This window comes from Chiloscyllium plagiosum, unplaced genomic scaffold, assembly GCF_037043375.1.
Source record: "Chiloscyllium plagiosum isolate Xiang-an unplaced genomic scaffold, Cpla_swu_hap1 HiC_scaffold_1, whole genome shotgun sequence".
NCBI classification, from domain to species: Eukaryota; Metazoa; Chordata; class Chondrichthyes; order Orectolobiformes; family Hemiscylliidae; genus Chiloscyllium; species Chiloscyllium plagiosum.
Window position 1 is genome coordinate 108,143,720 of NW_028270139.1, and position 20,330 is coordinate 108,164,049.

At 40.7% G+C, this 20,330-nt stretch overlaps 1 long non-coding RNA gene across 1 annotated transcript in view; it reads left to right on the forward strand.

The window, feature by feature from the left end:
- The window catches only part of LOC148152185 (uncharacterized), a 409,067-nt gene that overhangs the window by 36,927 nt on the left and 351,810 nt on the right, over positions 1-20,330 (forward strand). Inside the window, exon 4 of the long non-coding RNA XR_015758981.1 lies at positions 15,426-15,465. This is a non-coding gene — a long non-coding RNA (uncharacterized LOC148152185). The remainder of the gene's footprint in view (positions 1-15,425; positions 15,466-20,330) is intronic.

Consider the following 20,330-nt stretch of genomic DNA (forward strand, 5'->3'; position numbering starts at 1 on the left):
CGCGCAGCACCAGCTCAGAGCGGGGAAACTCAACTCGCAATTTCTCCCCTGAACAGGGTTACTGTGAGTGTGGCTGCCCGTACATAGAGGCATACAGCATGGAAATAGACCCTCCGGTCTAACCAGTCCGTGCCGAACATAATCACAAACTCAACTAGTCCCAACTGCCTGTTCTTGACCTATATCCCTCCAACCCGTTCCTATTCATGTATTGATCTAAGTGTCTTTTAAACGTTGTAATTGTACCCACATCTGCCAATTCCTCAGGAAGTTCATTCCACGCACCAACCACCGTCCGTGTAAATTAAGTTGCCCCTCGTCTTTTAAAATCTCTCTCCTCTCACCTTAAAACTGTGCCCCATAGTCTTGAAATCCCCCATCCGAGGGGAAAGACAACTACCATTAACTACTTTTATACTTCTCACAATTTTACAAAACTTCTTTAAGGTTACTTCTTAACCTACTATGCTCCAGTGAAAAAAATCCCAGCCTATCCAGCCTTTCTTTACAACTCAAATCTTCCATAGCCAGCAACATCTTGGTAAATCTCTTTTATAGACAATAGGTGCAGGAGTAGGCCATTCTGCCCTTCGAGCCTGCACCACCATTCATTATGATCATGGCTGATCATCCTCAATCAGTACCCTGTTCCTGCCTTATCTCCATAACCCTTGATTCCACTATCCTTGAGAGCTCTATCCAACTCTTTCCTAAACGAATCCAGAGACCGGGCCTCCACTGCCCTCTGGGGCAGAGCATTCCACATACCCACCACTCTCTGGGTGAAGAAGTTTCTCCTCATCTCTGTCCTAAATGGCCTCCCCCTTATTTTTAAGCTATGTCCTCTGGTTCGGGACTCACCCATCAGCGGAAACATGTTTCCTGCCTCCAGAGTGTCCAATCCTTTAATAATCTTAAATGTCTCAATCAGATCCCCTCTCAGTCTTCTAAACTCAAGGGTATACAAGCCCAGTCACTCCAATCTTTCAACATAAGATAGTCCCGCCATTCCAGGAATTGACCTCGTGAACCTACGCTGCACTCCCTCAATAGCCAGAATGTCTTTCCTCAAATTTGGAGACCAGAACTGCACACAATATTCCAGGTGTAGTCTCACCAGGGCCCTTTCAGCTGCAGAAGAACCTCTTTGCTTCTATACTCAATCCCTCTTGTTATGAAGGCCAGCATGCTATTAGCTTTCTTCACTACCTGCTTTACCTGCATGTTTGCCTTCATTGACTGGTGTACAAGAACACCCAGATCTCTTTGTACTGCCCATTTACCTAACTTGACTCCATTTAGGTAGTAATCTGCCTTCCTGTTCTTGCCACCAAAGTGGATAACCATACATTTATCCACATTAAACTCCATCTGCCATGCATCTGTCCAGTCACCTAACCTGTCCAGGTCACCCTGTAATCTCCTAACATCCTCCTCACCTTTCACCCTGCCACCCAGCTTTGTATCATCAGCAAATTTGCTAATGTTACTATTAATACCATCTTCTATATCATTAATGTATGTTGTAAAAAGCTGCGGGTCCCAGCACTGATCCCTGTGGTACCCCACTGGTCATTCTGAAAGGGAGCCGTTTATCACTACTCTTTGTTTCCTGTCAGCCAACCAATTTTCAATCCAAGTCAGTACTTTGCCCCCAATACCATGCGCTCTAATTTTGCTCACTAACCTCCTATGTGGGACTTCATCAAAGGCTTTCTGAAAGTCCAGGTACACTACACGGGAGGCACGGGCGGCACAGTGGCACAGTGGTTAGCACTGCTGCCTCACAGCGCCAGAGACCCAGGTTCATTTCCCGCCTCAGGCGACTGACTGTGTGGAGTTTGCACGTTCTCCCCGTGTCTGCGTGGGTTTCCTCCGGGTGCTCCGGTTTCCTCCCACAGTCCAAAGATGTGCAGGTCAGGTGAATTGGCCATGCTAAATTGCCCGTAGTGTTAGGTAAGGGGTAAATGTAGGATTATAGGTGGGTTGCGCTTCGGCGGGGCGGTGTGGACTTGTTGGGCCGAAGGGCCTATTTCCACACTGTAAGTAATATAATCTAATCTAATCTACATCCACTGGATCTCCCTTGTCCATCTTCAGAGTTACATTCTCAAAAAATTCCAGAAGATTAGTCAAGCATGATTTCCCCTTCATAAATCCATGCTGACTCTGACCTATCCTGTTACTGCTATCCAGATGTGTCATAATTTCATCCTTTATAATTGACTCCAGCATCTTTCCCACCACTGAGGTCAGACTACCTGGTCTATAATTTCCTGCATTCTCTCTCGCTCCTTTCTTAAAAGGTGGCACAACATTAGCCTCCCTCCAATCCGCAGGAACTGATCTTGAATCTATCGAACTCTGGAAAATAATCACCAATGCATTCACAATTTCTCGAGCTACCTCCTTCAGTACCCTGGGATGTAGACCATCGGGCCCCAGGGACTTACCAGCCCTCAGACCTAACAGTCTCTCCAACACCAATTCCTGACAAATATAAATTCCCTTCAGTTCAGGTCCTTCAGCCACTGTTACCTCTGGGAGATTGCTTGTATCTTTTGAACCCTCTCCAGCATAATAATAATTTTCCTATAAATGAACAACAAGAACTGGACACAGTATTCCAGAAGAGGTCTCACCAATGTCTTGTACAACCTCAACATGACTTCCTAAGACTTATGTGTTCTGAGATTGGCTTCTACATTGGATATACAGAATCATTCCTTTGGATCCAATATATTTGTACCCTTCAATAAAAACAAAATACTGGGGATAGTGGAAATCTGAAACAAACATAGAGAATGCTAGAGCAACTCAGCAGGTCTGTGTAGAAAGAGAAACAGTTAAAGTTTCAAGACCAAAATGACTCTTCCAGAACTATCCATTCCATCCCATTTCTGTACTCCATACCAGTTTCCCCCTCACTTCTACTTATCACAGAATCATCAAATCATTATCATGCATTGGAGGCATTTCAGAGGAGGGTGACAATTAATTCCAGAGATCAGGGGTTTGTCTTATGAAAAGAGATTAAGCAATTTAGGCCTGTACTCTCTGGAGTTTAGAAGAATGAGAGGAGAGTTAATTGAAGTACATAATAGTAGGCAGGATGTTCCTGATGGTTGGGGTATGGATACAGGTAAGCCTTTTAGGACTGTAGTGAGAAGAAATGTCTTCACCCAGAGAGTGGTGAGCTTGTGGAATTCACTACCGCAGAAAGTAGTTGAGGCCAAAACATTGTGTTTTCAAAAAGGAGATAGACATAGCTCTTATAGTTAACGGGATCAATGTGTATGGGGCTCGAATGGAATTAGGGTATTAGAGCACAATGATCAGCCATGATCATATTAAATGACAGAGTAGGCTTGAGGGGTCAAATAGCCCTGCACCTGCTTCTATCTTCTATGTTTCTATGTCAAACTGAAAAGGATTGACAAAACAGATATAGAGAGGACGTTTCCTCATTTGGGGCAATCTAGAAAAAACAATTAATAGTTTTAAGATAAAAGGTAGCAGATTTAAAATGGAGATGAGGAGAAATTACTTCTCTCAAAGGGTCATGAACCTGTATCTGAAAATTCAGTATCTGAGAGTTCGCTAATGATGATGAACATTGTGCAGTCATTGGCGAACATCCCCACTTCTGACTTTATGATGGAGGTAAGGTCATTGATGAAGCAGCTGGAGATGGTTGGGCCTAATACACTATCCTGAAGAACTTCTACAGATATGTCTTGGAGCTGAGATAACTGATCTCTAATAACCATAATCACCTTCCCTTGTGCCAGGTATGACTCCAACCAGTGGAGAGTTTGCTCCTGATTCTTATTGATACTGATATTATTTGGACTTCTTGATAGCACATTTGATCCAGTGTGAATTTGATGACAAGGGCAGTCACTCTCACCTCACCTCTAGAATTCTACTCTTTTGTCCATGTTTGAACTAAGGTTGCATGAAGCCAGGAACAGAGTGGCCCTGGCAGAATCTAAAGCGAACGTCATTAAGCAAGTTAACCTTCGATCTCTCAAGCTTCTTTTCTCCAAAGAATGTGGCATTTTCTATTTTGTTTCCACATTCTCACTGCTTTCTTATTGAGAATATTTTCCAACATTCTCAAACAGATGACTATGAAATTTTTATAAACTCAGCTTAATAAACCACCCTTGATGTTACTTATCTAATAGATCAATGTGATTAATTTAACATCTGGATGAAGAAGGTTAGCATGTATTCTGTTTGTACGGCATTTGTTTCTTATTTTAGACCATAAGACCATAAGACATAGGAGCGGAGGTAAGGCCATTCGGCCCATCGAGTCCACTCCGCCATTCAATCATGGCTGATGGGCATTTCAACTCCACTTACCCGCATTCTCCCCGTAGCCCTTAATTCCTTGTGACATCAAGAATTTATCAATTTCTGCCTTGAAGACATTTAGTGTCCCAGCCTCCACTGCACTCTGCGGCAATGAATTCCACAGGCCCACCACTCTCTGGCTGAAGAAATGTCTCCGCATTTCTATTCGGAATTTACCCCCTCTAATTCTAAGGCTGTGTCCACGGGTCCTAGTCTCCTCGCCTAACGGAAACAATTTCCTAGCAGCCAGCCTCTCCAAGCCATGTATTATCTTGTAAGTTTCTATTAGATCTCCCCTTAATCTTCTGAACTCCAATGAATACAATCCCAGGATCCTCAGCCGTTCCTCATATGTTAGACCTACCATTCCAGGGATCATCCGTGTGAATCTCCGCTGGACACGCTCCAGTGCCAGTATGTCCTTCCTGAGGTGTGGGGACCAAAACTGGACACAGTACTCCAAATGGGGCCTAACCAGAGCTTTATAAAGTCTCATTTTAAGACCATACCACTGGCTAGCAGCAAAAAGCGACATATATAAGTGTCTCCTGGTAATTGCACAGTCTCTCATTGGGAAGTCTTCAGCTATGCCTTCATGTCATGACACCCGGAAACTTTGTCCCTTGAAGCTTCAGAACTTAATAGGAACTTGGAAGAGGTTTGATAGGATTTTCAGGCAGACTGGCTTGTGAACATGCCCTGGAAGTCCTGAATCAAAACCTCCAGTGCTGAGCAAACAGCTCCATTACCTTGGGATATTTTCAAGTGAGTAACCCTGACAAAAATTCTGCAGCACAGCACAGAGACCGACTGACATCTAATACATCATATTTCCGGCCACTACTGCAAACAAGTTGGTGCCAACCTAGAGCTTTGCTCTAGGTTGAGTTAAACTGTTTGAGCAGCCCAGAGTTTCTATAAATTTTATCCAGACTTGTGCCCTTGGAAAGGACATTTCAGTTTTGCTGCAGAGCATTAGCACAACTCAGTTATAAGCAATAAGCCCAACTCAAATGCTGTTGAAAATGGATGCTACCAGCAGTCTCTGATAGTAGAAGGCACCATTAGATCCCAGCAGTGAGCTACTGCCTAACCCAAGTAAGGTGGCCCTTGATCCAGTCCATTGGTTTCAATGGAGGCTTGAAGCTTAGGATGTTAGCTCAAACAGTGGATAGAAACCATTGCACAAGGCATAAAGGAAACAAAGATACCAGCTCTTCAATTGGTAAACTGGATCATCAGGACTGTTGCATTGATTGGCAGATAACTTGTAGCTTCTTGCTAATGGGAGCCAGTGATTAGCATGGAACTGGATAAACTGAATGTCAACATGGACAAGTGAGCAGGATCACCAAAACAAAAACATACACCTATATCTGGCAGGGGAAGAGGTGTGAAGAAATGTATAAGCAGAGTACAGGTTTCACAGTAAGGAATCCACTTTCCTCATCCTTCACAAATTGTTTAGAACATATTCTCATCTGCCTCTTAATTCAGGTAGGGCCAATTAACTGCTCTAACACTCTGCTCCCCAATTGAGGGGGAAGACCAGTTCAATGAGTAATTTGACTGTGCTATTAGTGGTATCCCTAAGTCAGAACATCTTTACTGAAGAATTTCAGTGTAAAAGTGAACACAAACCAAATGGAATGACCCTCCTGTCTGGCACATTATAGCCTGGGAAAGATAAATGAGAAGGGACAAGCACTACTTGAAGTTTATTGTTGCCACAAACTTTGAGTAACCAACACCTTCTTTCAAAACAGACCATGGCACTAAATGTCCTAGAGGCGTCCATGATCAGGGCATTAGCACCAGCTAAATCTGATCATCACCTAGTTACCAAAAGGGTGTGGATGCTTTGGAGAGGGTGCAGAAGAGGTTCAAACAGGATGTTGTCTGGTATGGAGGGCACTAGCTATGAAGAGAGGTTGAGTAGATTAGGAGTATTTTCATTAAAAAGCCAGTGGGGGGGAAACCTGATTGAGGTCTACAAAATCATGAGAGGTATAGATAGAGTGGATAGCAAGAAGCTTTTTCCCACAGTAGGGGACTCAGTTACTAGGAATCACAAGTTCAAGGTGAGAGGGGAAAAGTTTAGAGGAGATATGCATGGAAGGTTCTTTATGCAGAAAGTGGTGGGTGCCTGGAATGCATCGCCAGCGGAGGTGGTAGAGGTGGGCACAATAGCATCATTTAAGATGCATCTAGACAGATACATGAATGGGTATGGAGCAGAGGTATACAGATCCTTAGAAAATAGGTGACAGGTTGAGATAGAGGATCTGGATCGGTGCAGGTTTGGAGGGCAAAGAGCCTGTTCCTATGCAATAACTTTCTTTGTTCTTTTTTCTTTTTTCTAGTACATCTTCCTGAAAAGCATTCTCAATATGTGTAGTTATCGAGTCATAAAGCTGTAGAGATATGCAACACAGAAACAGACTCTTCGGTCCAACACGTCCATGCTGACCAAATATCCCAATGTTGGCTGTAATATAGATCATTCCTTGGTGTGCACCAGGATTAAGATTGAATTTTTTTCATTCAGAGGAGAAATGTCTTTTTACCCACTACACTGTCAATAACATTGCCTTCTCAGATGCAATTTGGGATACAAACCAACAGTTCCTCAAATCAATTGACCAGGCTGTCTCCAGCATTCTCACATAGCATGCAGAAACAAAACCAAGCAAACTTTGAGACACTTTGTAAGATCACTGTAATGGAATTGTGATTGAAACCAGACTACTTTCATTAATTCCTAAAAGATCCAAATGAAAAAATTCTGAAGACACTCGAGCTGCTCAAATTAAGGGCCAGCCAAACCAGTGGTGTGCAAATAATTATTTATTACAACTTTGTTAGAAATTCCATTTGCCTCTTGACACAGGGAATGTTAAATGCATATGTGACAGGATCAAAAAGGCCATCAAGAAAGGAAATAGCCCTACTGGAAACCAAGGCAGTGCAGGATATCACTGGCTGCAAATAAAGAGCTACAGTTGGAGGGACAGTGAAAACACTTGTCAGTGAAGAAGGTCTAGAAAGCCTGACTGTCATGGAATGGCTGAATATTAAATCCACTCTCAAGAAGGTGAGCAAAGTTATCGACTCATTTGCTAAAGGTGTTGATGCTATAGTGCCTGAACTCATCAAGCATGGGAAAGCAGCATCAGCACAAATTTACCTGTCTCTGTGAAAGGAGGTGGCAGTGTTCCAGGTTATACAGATGCAAGACATGTCCCTGCTGAGTATCTTGGCGAAGTAATTTCCTGTGTAGCCCTTATCAGACTTCAGATCTGGCTGAATGTAACTGTACTGAACTGCACATACTAACACTCCAGAATAAGCAGCAGTCGGTCACTTGACTCTTAAATCAATGCACATTCCAAAAGCTGCAACTGTTATGAACAGGCTACATAAGACAACGTGTGAAAACATATCCTAAGCAGAGGGAAAGGCTGATTATCTGGACTGTCTCAGACATATCCTCAGCATTTCTTGGCTAGGGAAGGTCTCAAATTCAGTGTCCTGGATGTGCTAATTTAATTAGCATATACCCACAACTAAGCCATTAATGTTCAGTTGCATAGCTATGTTTATTGGATAAGTGATGACCATCTGCAGACTTGAGCAGTGCACTGGCCATTTGATGATGGCCTCTTGAGCATCCATACCTGAACTAGAATGTCACCAGCTGGCGAAATCTGAAGCTGGTGGACAGTGACACTGACTGTGTCAACATTGTTTCTTCTTGTGGGAGAGACTAGGACTAGGGAACACAGTATAAAAATAAGTGATTTCCCATTAAGACAAAAGTAATACTTTCTTTTTCTGTCGAGGGTTGCAAGTCTTTATAACCCCCTTCACAAGAGCATGGTGGAGACTGTCTTTAAATATTTTTAAGGCGGAGATAAGTAGATTATTGACTCAGAAGGAACCAAAGGTATCTGGGAGTGCTGGGACTGTGGATTAAGGCCATAATCAGATCATCCACAGTTTTATTGAATGGTGGATTAACCTTAAGAGGACAAATGGCCTACTCCTGCTCTCAACTTGTATGTTAATAGTTGTGTAATGACAAGATGGTTGCTGATGACCATGATTTCTGGAGCCTAACTATTTGGAAAGACATTAAAAGCATTGAGCAGAAATGAGAGGTTTAGTCTGCTGAGAAGCGAGCCCAGAGAAAACAGAGGCCATGAATCTCACACCACCTTGGCCCTGTGTTCCACTTGAGCAAGCACAGCAGAGACCACTATGCTTGCATGAAGCAAACCAGAAAATGCTAGTGCAGAATTGAACACCATATCTTGATAATAAAGGATATTCTAATATTCTAATTCATAGCAAAAATTATCATCTTATGAAATGGAGGGCTAGTATTGCTAGCCTTTTGTTTTGAAATGCATCACAAATGTAATGAGGGCATGAAATTATGTTAATAAAATGGAAATGAAGCTACTTGTGTTAGTTTCCCTCAGTGAAATTATTTCTCTCCATTTCTTCCTCTTTTTGATCTTTCTTGCAAATGCGTGCTGAGTCCTAAGTATCATATATATAGCAGTATTGGGCTTGAAATTCTGGGGGTGTGGAGGATGGGACATTGAAGATGAGTTCACAGCATTTGCTAACATTACCCCTCTCAAACTGACTGCAATTTGAGGATATCAGGCATGTATAGTTTAGTGTGAAAATCCTGAACTTGTCTTTCACTCGGAGTTCTTGGCTGCTGTTAAACTATTGATTAATTGGGAGATTTTCTAAGCAAATCTCTTTTGGAGTAACCTTTATTTTTAAAAAAATCAAAATATTTTAATTCTGGTTTTGCCCCATGTAAATGTACCAATCTTTAATATGTTCCATGTTTAAAAAAACATGAGAAGTAGCTTTTAGTTCAATACTTTTGAGTACTTGTGCATGGAGGGGGACATGGATAGGGGTTGATGAAAATCCTTACATATGATTGGACAGCCTGATGACATCCCTGTAGATCCATGATGTGAATAACCAGTACTACTGCACGGGGTGGGGACAAGATTATATTGTGATCAGCGGTGAGTGCCTGAGATTTAGTGTCACTGAAAATCTCAGTCCATGACAATAAAGTTCAGTATGCTTGCAGAATTCTGCTATTTAAGCTTACAAAGTATTGGGATAATTTGAACCAGGGCAGGATTTTTATTCTGAGATCATGAATCCAGCGCTCAGATTATTATTTGTTGGTCCAAACACTTTTCTGTATCTGCATTGTTCACGCAACTTGGTCTTTGTATGTGGATGACCTAACTGAGCTCGGTGACCAATTGCTGTCAATGCACTCTGCCAAGAATGGGAAGTTGACTGTGAACAATCTTTAAGTCAAACACCAACCATGATTTTATTTGCAAATGAGAATGTTTTAAAGCATGTCCTAAATGTAGGAAAATCTTTCAGTGAGTTAGAAATCAATCTTGCTCTGGACCCTCAAGCATGTTCCAGGTCTATATTTGGCCAACATGAGCATAAAGGTCTTGCCGCAGGGGCATTAGAGGAGGCCATTTGGTCCTTCAAGCCAGTTCTGCCATTCAATATAGTGTATGTTTTCTTTCATTAGTCTTTCATGAGATTGAGTGCCACAGGAAAGGTTAGCATTCGTTGCTCATCCCTAATTGCCCTTGAACTGAAGTAAAATCAGAAAATGAAGGAAAAACTCTACAAGTCTGCTAGCATCTGTGGATGGAAAGCAGAGTTGTGTTTCGGGTCCAGTGACACTTCTTCAGAACTGTTCAGACCATTTTAACAAAAGGTCACTGGGCCTGAAACATTAACACTGCTTTCTTTCCACAGATGCCGCCACACCTGCTAAGATTTTCTAGCAATTTCTGATTTTGTTTCTGATTTCCAGACTCTGCAGTTCTTTGTTATTTTTTGTACTTGCACTGAGTTAATTACTACACCATTTCAGAGAACAATAAAGAGTCAACCACAATGGAGGCAGGAGTCACATGTAGACCCAAGCAGGTAAGGATGGCAAATTTCTTTCAAAAGTGAACTTGTTGGATTTTTACAAGAATCAATTATTGTCATCCTCATCATATTACTGAGACTAGCTTTGTGTTCCAGGTTTATTTTTTCACATAAAATTCCATCAGCTGCCATGGTGGATTTGAGTTCATGTCCTCAGGACTATAACTTGTGTCTCTAGGTGGCTGGCTCAGTGACATTATCACTATCCATTTCCGCACTGTTGTGCTCAACTGTATTAAGCTGTCTGCCACCCATGACGCCGGTCTCTCTTGTTTTTCAAAGACCTATCTAACTCAGATTTGATTACATTCAGTGACCCAGCCTCCACTGCTTTTTCAGGAAAAGAATTCCATTTACTAATGACTCTCTAAAAGAAAACAATTCTCCTTATCTCCATCTTAACAATAAAATCTCCTATTCTTAAACCGTATCTTCCTTTTCCAGTCTCCTCTCACAAGAGGAAACATCCTCCTGGTATCCATTCTATCAAGTTCATTAAGGATCTTATGTGTAATATGATCTTAGCTGATGTTATTACTGCAGAGGTCAGATCCCAGAATGAAATCTGGTTTGACAGATCATATTTTATTTTTTCAATTTAAGATGGCACTCTTTCACTGAAACAGATGTACACAAGGTTGCAAGTTTGGTTTTTAACAGTAAAACAGAAGCTTATCACACAGACAAACAAAACAAACTATGTTAACTAAACACAACACAGTTTGAAAAATATAAGAACACAAGGTAAAACAAACTCCTATCTATTCACCAGCACCATCACATAATCAAAATCCAGAGAAATTTCCCTACCCAGTCCAATTTGTAAGTTTGACTGAACTGCTGCTTCTCAGTTTTTCTCCTCAGTTTGTGGAGCTTTGACACATTTGATAGCTGAGACTTGCTCAGTCTTTTAATAATTGCAGATTTCTAACCAAACGCTACTGGCCGAAAAGTTTCATGAACTTTTGCCGAGGCAACCTATTTTCTTAACTACTCAGAGAAATCACTATTTTTAAGAAGGACTGTACTTGCTTATCTCAGATCTCCTTTGATCTGAACCAAAAGCATTTGAACTATTTTTTAAAAAATGCTTATCCTTGACTATGTTACAACTGCTGGTTTAATTTTCTCTCTTCTGTTATAACTCCCCCCCCCCCCCCCCCCACCACAATATAAATAAATTTCTATTGACACTCCAAGGGTCCTTGCACTCACCTGCTCTCTGACATATAAAATCATGGATCTGGAAAGAATGACCTAATTAATTTTCAAACCTCTTGACAAAAATAAACAAACTTCCATTGTTTCAAAATCAGACCCGAAATGATATTTATAGAGCTGTAAATCACCTTTCATCACAAATGTTTTGATAAAATCATATAAACTGTGATAGTGGTTGGTGGGCTGCTGCCATCTATCCTCCTTTCAATGCTGAATATTTGGACCTGTTCACAGTTAACAGTTATGTCGGAGAGCCAGTCACGAAACAAAGAAAAGCTACAGTAGACTCAAAATGTTAACAGAGTTTCTCCAGTGCTTTCTGTGCTTTTTAGAATAGAGTGTAGTCCAATTTCATCCATAGTAAGTAGGGTGTGACCACAAGTGAGGCAGATAGAACACCAGAGGCTACTGAAGTGCAGGAGTCGCAACCCTTACAATTATCTATCAGGTTGAAGGTGCTTGCCTGTGTGAATGAAGGCAAGGTCCATAAGGAGATGGAGAGGACTAACCAAAGCACCTTTGCTAAGACTCATTTCAAGCATGGGAGTAAACAGAGATGTAGTTTGTTGAGATAGTACAGTGTGGGGATAGATATCACTCTGTGCAGCCAACAATATGAATCCAGAGGCTATGTAGCCTACCTAATGTCAGGACATCTGCTCAGACGTTGGCTTGAATTAGAAATTGGAGGAAATGGATATAGTTGTCATGGTCAGGTAGGACTAGGAAAGAGACACCATGTCACTGTGCTCAGACACTATGATGAGCTAGGCACCAAACTGAAGAGCAGAACCTCAGGGACTTTAAAAAAAAACTCTGGTCTGACCCATCTGCTGGTTTGAAGTGGAGGAACAGTTCAAAGACTAGTATTTTAAAACCAAATAAGGATAACTGCATGTGACTGAAAGCTGAGCTAGTTAACTTCAATTCTGGTTAGGACATAGATCAAGACAGAAGCAGCGACAGATGCTTAAAGGTATATTTCACAGTTCTCAGAATAAGTATATTCCTACTATGAAGAAAAATTCTAAAGGAGGACCCATAATACCCAAACTGATTCATTAAAGAACCTTAAGGGAAAGACATATAATTTTGCAAAGATGAGTGGCAAATGATTCAACAGAATATAAAGACTGGCAGAGCACACCTAAAAGATTAATCAAGAGAGAAAAAATAGATAATAAGAGGAAGCTAGCTAAAGCTAGGGGGAAAAAAGCAAGAATTTCTACAGGTCTGACAAGAACAAATAAAGTGAGCCTTCATTCTCTAAAGAGTGAGCGTGGGGAGTTAATTGCAAATAATAAGGAAATGGTGGATGAAATAAACAAAAATTGGCTTCTGGCTTCACGTTTGACAATACCAAGATATTTCTGTAATAACTGAAGCTCAGGAGATAGAAGTGAGAAAAGAAAAACTCAGTGAAATTACAACAATTAGGGAAACAATGCTACCAAAACTACTGAAACTGTGGCCAGTCAAGTGACTTGGTCCTAATAAACTTCATTCCTATGATCTTTAAATAAGTGGATAATGAGGTTGTAGATTTATTGGTGCTACTTTTCCAAAATCAGCTAAATTCTGGAACAGCTTCATTAGATTGGAAAGTAGTAAATACAAGTCCGTTACTTGAGAAGGGATGGAGGCAAAAATGAGAAATCTGTAGGCCAATCAACTTGACGTTTATCATGGGGAAGCTTTTCAAGTCAATCATTAAGGAGTTATAATTGGGCATTTGGAAATCTTTAAGTTCATCCTGAAGAGTTAGTGTGATTTCATAAAAGCAAAATTAAGCTGACCCAATTTGTTTGAACTTGTTGAAGGTATAAAATGCACTGTGAATAAAATGGACGCTACAGGTGTACAGTTCCTGGATTTCCAGAAGGCATTTAACAAGGTGTCACACAAAAAATTATGTGCAAACAAAGAGCCATTGTGTCGCGGGTAACATATTAACATGGATAAGCTGGCTGGCAAATAAGAAAGAGTCTGCTGAAATGGTAACCAATCCCCCTCAGTTCAACTGGCTGAATGACTGGTTCACAATGCAGATTGATTAGATTAGATTCCCTACAGTGTGGAAACAGGTCATTTGGCCCAACCAATCCACACCGACCCTCCAAAGAGTAATCCACCCAGACACATTCCCCTCTGACTAATGCACCTGACACTATGGGCAATTTAGCATGGCCAATTCACCTGACCTGCACTTCTTTGAACTGTGGGAAGAAACCCACACAGACTCAGATAGAACATGCAAACTCCACGCATTCAGTAGCCCGAGGCTGGAATCGAACTCAGGTCCCTCGTGCTGTGAGGCAGCAATGGTAACAACTGAGCTACTGTGCTGCCCCTAAGAGGTTATCCTGAAGGTTCCACCTTCTGAACATTGCCCCTTGCATCGGGTATGGTGAACCTCGGAGTAAACTCACAACAGCTGTCTCTCTCTCTCTCTCCACTCTGTCCACCCCGTCTCTCATGAGAGAGTAGCCTTATAGTCCTGTATGACTTTGCTTAGTTCTGTACTCACTTGTACATGGCACTGAAGTTAATCCAAATATTAGTATATTTGAGGTCTTGAGACAATTTTCTACCTAACTGCCTAAATTCTGACTGCAGAATCACATGCCCCTTACAACCTAATTGTTGGTTCCAGTCTGAACCAAGACGACTGACAGTTCACCCTCTCCCACAAGAAAACCCTGCAAACCGTAGCACCAGGGAACCAGCAAACAATCCTAGAGTCATGGCAATGCCACAGAAATGTCAATGTGCTCCCTAACTAAAGAATCAGCCATCATTACTGCTCTCCCAGGAATATTTACCTCTTCCTGTACAGCTGGGAAACATGTCTTGTCATAGAATTGGTACTTGTTGTTCTCCTTTTAGGAACAATCGATGTTGCCAGCATCCAGAATGGAAAACTAGTTAGTGAATATGGCCACTAAGGGGTCCTATATCATCTGGCTGTTTCTTTTCGATCGCCTGACAGTTGCCCATTCCCTTTCTACCTGGTTGCCCCTAATTTGTGGGTGGCCACCCCTCTGAACATGCTATCCACTTAGTTCCCTGCTTCGTGAATGTACTCAGTGCCACTCAAGCTTTGAAACCGTATCTCAAGCTTGTGCAGCACATGGGTGCGTCTAGGTCATGTGAAGTGTCTACAACTCCTTGCATGCCACAAGAGGGACATTCTGCTTGGCTGAGTTGACCTGCTATACCTCAAGTTTACTTTTAACTTTGTTAAACTTTGTTTACTTTAACATTACTTCTGTACTGTTTGCTATAAACTGGAGATTAGTCGAAAGTAGCGCTTCCTGAACCTTAAAACAAATCAGTTCCCATTCCGGCATCTATAAGTTCCTGCTTTTGCAGTCTTAGTTTAGAAATTTGCTGTTTCATAATTACTGGAATTGAAATACACTCCCTCACAGTATCTGCACAATTTGTGGGCGGCATGGTGGCACAGTGGTTAGCACTGCTGCCTCACAGCGCCAGAGACCCAGGTTCAATTCCCGCCTCAGGCGACTGACTGTGTGGAGTTTGCACGTTCTCCCCGTGTCTGCGTGGGTTTCCTCCGGGTGCTCCGGTTTCCTCCCACAATCCAAAAGATGTGCAGATCAGGTGAATTGGCCATGCTAAATTGCCCGTAGTGTTAGGTTAGGGGTAAATGTAGGGGTAGGGGTATGGGTGGGTTGCGCTTCGGCGGGGCGGTGTGGACTTGTTGGGCCGAAGGGCCTGTTTCCACACACTGTAAGTAATCTAATCTAATAAATAATCAATTCACGACTTTTCTGGAATGTCACTGTTGATATGTTTCTTTGCTACTGTTTCAGGTTGTGGAGGCTGTGCCTTGATCTGCCCCTGTTTCTGAAGGTAAGCATATTCTCCCTGAATTTTTAAAAGTTGTTGCTCCTGCTCATTCAGGGCTGCATTTTAGAGATCAAGTGTTCCTGATGAAGGACTTACGCCCAAAACATCGATTCTCCTTTCCTCCAGTGCTGGCTGACCTGCTGTGCTTTTCCAGCGCCACACTCTCGGTTGTAGTTCATGAGTCATGTAAAGTTAGTGTGCAGGCACATCAAGTAATTCAGAAGGTTAATAAGAAGATTAATTGCCATTCTTTATTACACAAGGAATTCAACCAAAACTCTAAGGCTGTTATGCTTCAGTTATACAGGACATTGGTAAGATCACATCTGGCGTACTGTGTATTGTTCTAGTCTCCTTATTTAAGGAATGACATAAATGAATTAGTAATAATTCACAGAAGATTTACTAGATAGATGCTTGAAATAAGTGGATTATATTATGAGGAAAGATTGGACAGACTGGACCCATTTTATAAAGTCGGTGCAACTTGATTGAAATACATAATTTCCTAAACAGTCTTGAAAAAGTGGACATGGAAATTGCCATGTCCTTTTTATACCAGCAACTTTCTTTTGGGTGTGCAATGCTGGTATGTGTGAGGGGAATTAGCCAAACTATTTTTGGGATTCTTTAATCATAAGCAGATGGGTTAATAAAATATTAACAGAATCTTGGAAATAGGCTGTGGGTAAATTGAAAAGATGGATTTGAGCCACAGTTAGCACAGAGCTAAGTCTGGGAACTTGGACAGTGTGGATGAAGAACTATGTCAAGCAACATGAGAGTGAAAAACTTTTCAAAGAGGAGAGAATAAATTAATCCTATGGGGAGATCTAAATAAAATATGACAAAAAGCACTTAAAAGAAAACAATAAGAAAGCCAGACAAGTCATTGAGTCATGGCCCTGACCCAGATGATGAGTAGTTATAACAAGGGGTAGTTTCAATACAGGTAGTTGTTGCACATTAGAGTACAAGATGGTGGAATAAAGGAAAACTACTGGAAGAGAGATGAAACAGAAAAGGAAAACAGTACCAGAAGCAAAACACCAAGAATGGTAATCTTAGTTCTGGACTAGCTGACATCCCAGTCGGGGCTGCAGCAGCATCTGTACAAGCTGTGGGAACACAGAAAATAAAGGGAAAGAACAAAGAGTTAGAATTCAAAATGTGACAATAGTTCCAGCAACAAAAGAAATTATTCTTAGTGATGTGCATGGCACAGAAAGTGAAGTTGTATGGATATGCTGTCTACTTAAAATGAGACAAGAGAAATGAGATAGAAAAATTACTGATTGAAAGGAAATGTAAAGGATCCTGGAATATAAGGATACGTGCAACTATGTTAATTTATAGAACTGTGTGAACTTGTAGAAGTTTACTGAGTGAACGTTTAAGGAGTTATGTAATTTCTTTTGTTTGCAATTCTGTTTATGAATTATCTGTGGTTTGTTATCATTGTCACTGTCACCCTCTGGTCTATGAAAAGAGTTCAAAGTTATTTACGTCTCTGTGGCCTTATCTTTAATATCTGAACTATTCTAACCATTTTAAAAATTTTATTTTGCAAATTTCTTTCTGCTGAAGCATGTTAATTCTTCTTTTGCATGAATACATGTACTACTTGTAATTTACTTTATTATTTTGGTTTTTGAATTAATTCAAATTGTGTGAAGTCATGGGGTCTAGCATCATAAGAATATCACAAGGAGAATTTGCACTTTTGCAACTGGAATAAAAAAGATTGAATTAGTGGGAAGCTATGAATGTGGTTCAATAAATATCTTTATTTCCATGGAAGATTGCACATTCAGAAATGGGAAAAATTTTGAATTTTATTTTAAGTTAAAGATGCTGTGTAGAATTGCTTTGATTTAGCTTTACATGTAATTCTGAACAACAATAAACTTTCCCAAGAAGGTCACCCTGTAAGCAAGTGAAGAGAACTGTGGGATCAGACAAGTAGAATTTCTGTTTGAAGTTGCTGGTTTTAGTTATCTTGTTACTGCTTTGTCCAGTTCAAATTTCCCCAAGGCCAATGAGAATGGGAAGACAGAGCAGTTAACCAAGAAGTTCAAGCTTACTCTAAAAATGTGAGAACCACCATCCTGATGGCTGGATAAAAAAATTTAAATGTGAAACACAAGTTTTAGATTTTTCAAGCATCCAGAGGGAGGCCCCTTAGATTAAATGAGTCCAAATGTGCTTCAAAGGTAAGGGTTCATAGCTGAAAAGTTCCTCCAATATAAAAGACAGTTTTATGGTCCAGGGTAACATTATTTTATCAAGGTAAATCGTGATTTTATATCTTAATTTTTTGTGCTATTAAGTTGAGTTGCTTTATCTTGTGCTTTGAGTTTACACTGTGATCTGCATATTGAAACGTTGGTCTGGAGTGTCTCTGCATTATGTGTATTTGCACATACTCAGTCATGGAACTGCTTATTCCATATCAGTAAGTAAGGCTCTTTGACTATTGTAATTGTTCTGAACGAATTTATGCTGGAGACAAAATTGAACTCCATGCAATCTGATGATATTATAAAAGCTTAGGGAGAAGGAAGAGGAGCCTACCTGATGAAGACAGATATATCATCATTGCTGACTGATCGTCTTCGATGTTAAGTTCATCTACCATTATAACTTGTTCCCATTGCTACGTGTACCTGTTTCTATTATGCAATAAACTGCATGTCACTAAGACAACTGTAATTTCTTGTTATGACATAGGAAAAGTTCGGCCTCTACCACTGTTAATCAAACACTTCCTTAGACCCACTATAGACAGAAGGAAGAGCTCTTTTAATCTAGTAGTAATGTCACTGTTTTTGAGCCTAGATAACCTGGGTTCAAATCCCACCTGCTGCAAATGTGCGTCACATCATGTCTGAACAGGCTAATTAAAATATCAAGAAAAAAGGATTGATGATAATATTCTACTCCAACCATTAGCTGGTGGAGGTTATTGTCATAGAACATGGTGATCAGTGGTGGATTTAATTGTTTAATCACAGCAAGGCAATGATGGCAATAATGGCAAAAATCCTTGGATGAAAAAAACTTTCAGAAGTTGGTGTTTGCACATTCTCCTTGTGTCTGCGTGGATTTACTCCAGGTTCTCCAGTTTCCTCCCACAGTCCAAAGATGTGCAGGTTAGGTAGATTAGCCATGCTAAATTGCCCACAGTGTCCAGGGATGTGTAGGTTGGGTGGATTAGCCATGGGAAATGTAGAATTACTGGGATAGGGTGGGAAGGGTTTTCTGGATGGATGCTCTTTGGCGCAGTGGGGTAGATTTGATGGGCTGAATGTCCTGCTTCCACACTGGAGGGATTCTATTATTCTCAATCAAGCACGTTTATTGCTTTACATAGTTTACCACTTTAAGGATGCTCAGATAGTCAGTCTGCAGCTGTAAGGTTTGAACAAATATGGAGACAACAGAATGTGTGGAAGCTAAAACCTGCACCTCAGGCCTGTTAAGGAGCACAGGAGAAGCAGGGTGAGCTTGGTGTGCTTGGCAGTTAAACAATTCTGAGAAAACAAGGATCCATGGGAGCAGTCCTGATTTGAGATTCAAATGGGAAGTGACCATTTCTTTAGAGTTCTGTGTGCAAAGTTAAAATCCCTGTTAGGCAAAAAAATAAAATAAAAGTGCAATAGACCAAACCGGAAAAGCTAGAGATAAAGAAAGGAGTACTTACTGCTCACAATAATTGGTGCTGTTATATGAGGGCGCATTAGGAGGCACAATTATAGCAACAAACTCAGGGGCAATAATTCGAATTAATAGTGAAATCATAGCATTGGGAATGTTGCAGAGCAGATTTACTGGGAAAAAGGGCAATGTCAGGGATAAAAACAGATACTTAAGACATATATTTGCTTCAAGCTTAAATACTAAATCTCAAACTGAACAAGTAAATGCACTATGGTATTCAAAATGCATATAGCTGATAAAGTCATAAATCACCAAAATATAAAGACATAAAATTCAAAAATAGATCTTGAAGATTTTGGCAATTATTTTAATCTGGCAACAAGCAAAATCCTTGAAATCATAAGATTTAACAGAAGAATTCGACATCAGGTGAATCGGCATGTAACTCCATTAATGACCTCTACAGCTTAGTGGGAAACTGCCTGTAGAGCTTTGAAACAGGAATTCAAAACATACAGAATTATTTCTTGATTTCTTTATGAGTCTTTGTCAGATCAATTTTAGCCTAGAAGATTTTCCTTTAGGGAATGCTATTTAAATAGTGCTGAAAGCAGAAGCAGGGAGACTTCCAGACAAATCCTGAAAGGAGAACAATAACCTTATCACAAGGGCACAACATAATTGATCCACTCTATAATGTATAAGCACACTAAAGACACACATGACAAGCTAATACAAAGAACAGTCTACACCAAGTGTTAATATCAAAATTGTCAACACTTGTAAGATTATGGGTGAATTCCAAAAGATCTGCGGAAGTGGGACAAAGTTTCAGGGCAGCAAAAAGCCAAAGGCTTATTTATAAAAATGTGTTAGAAACTCCATCATTAGAAAAGATACCTGAAGCATTCCAATGGAGATTGGTGATCCAACTGACCTGAGTTTGGCAGAGCTGAAAATGTGTTGCTGGAGAAGCGCAGCAGGTCAGGCAGCATCCAGGGAACAGGAGAATCGACGTTTCGGGCATAAGCCCTTCTTTAGGAAGTTTGGCAGAACCTGTTTATGTCAGTGGACATGTTATTAAGCTCAAGCTTGGTACAGCGCTGTTTATCACTGTCCTATCAGTTCAAATAGCATGGCTGAAGAAACAGATGTTACAAACACAGAGGTGAAAAAGTACTCTAAATGGCAGAACTTACAAGGTCAAA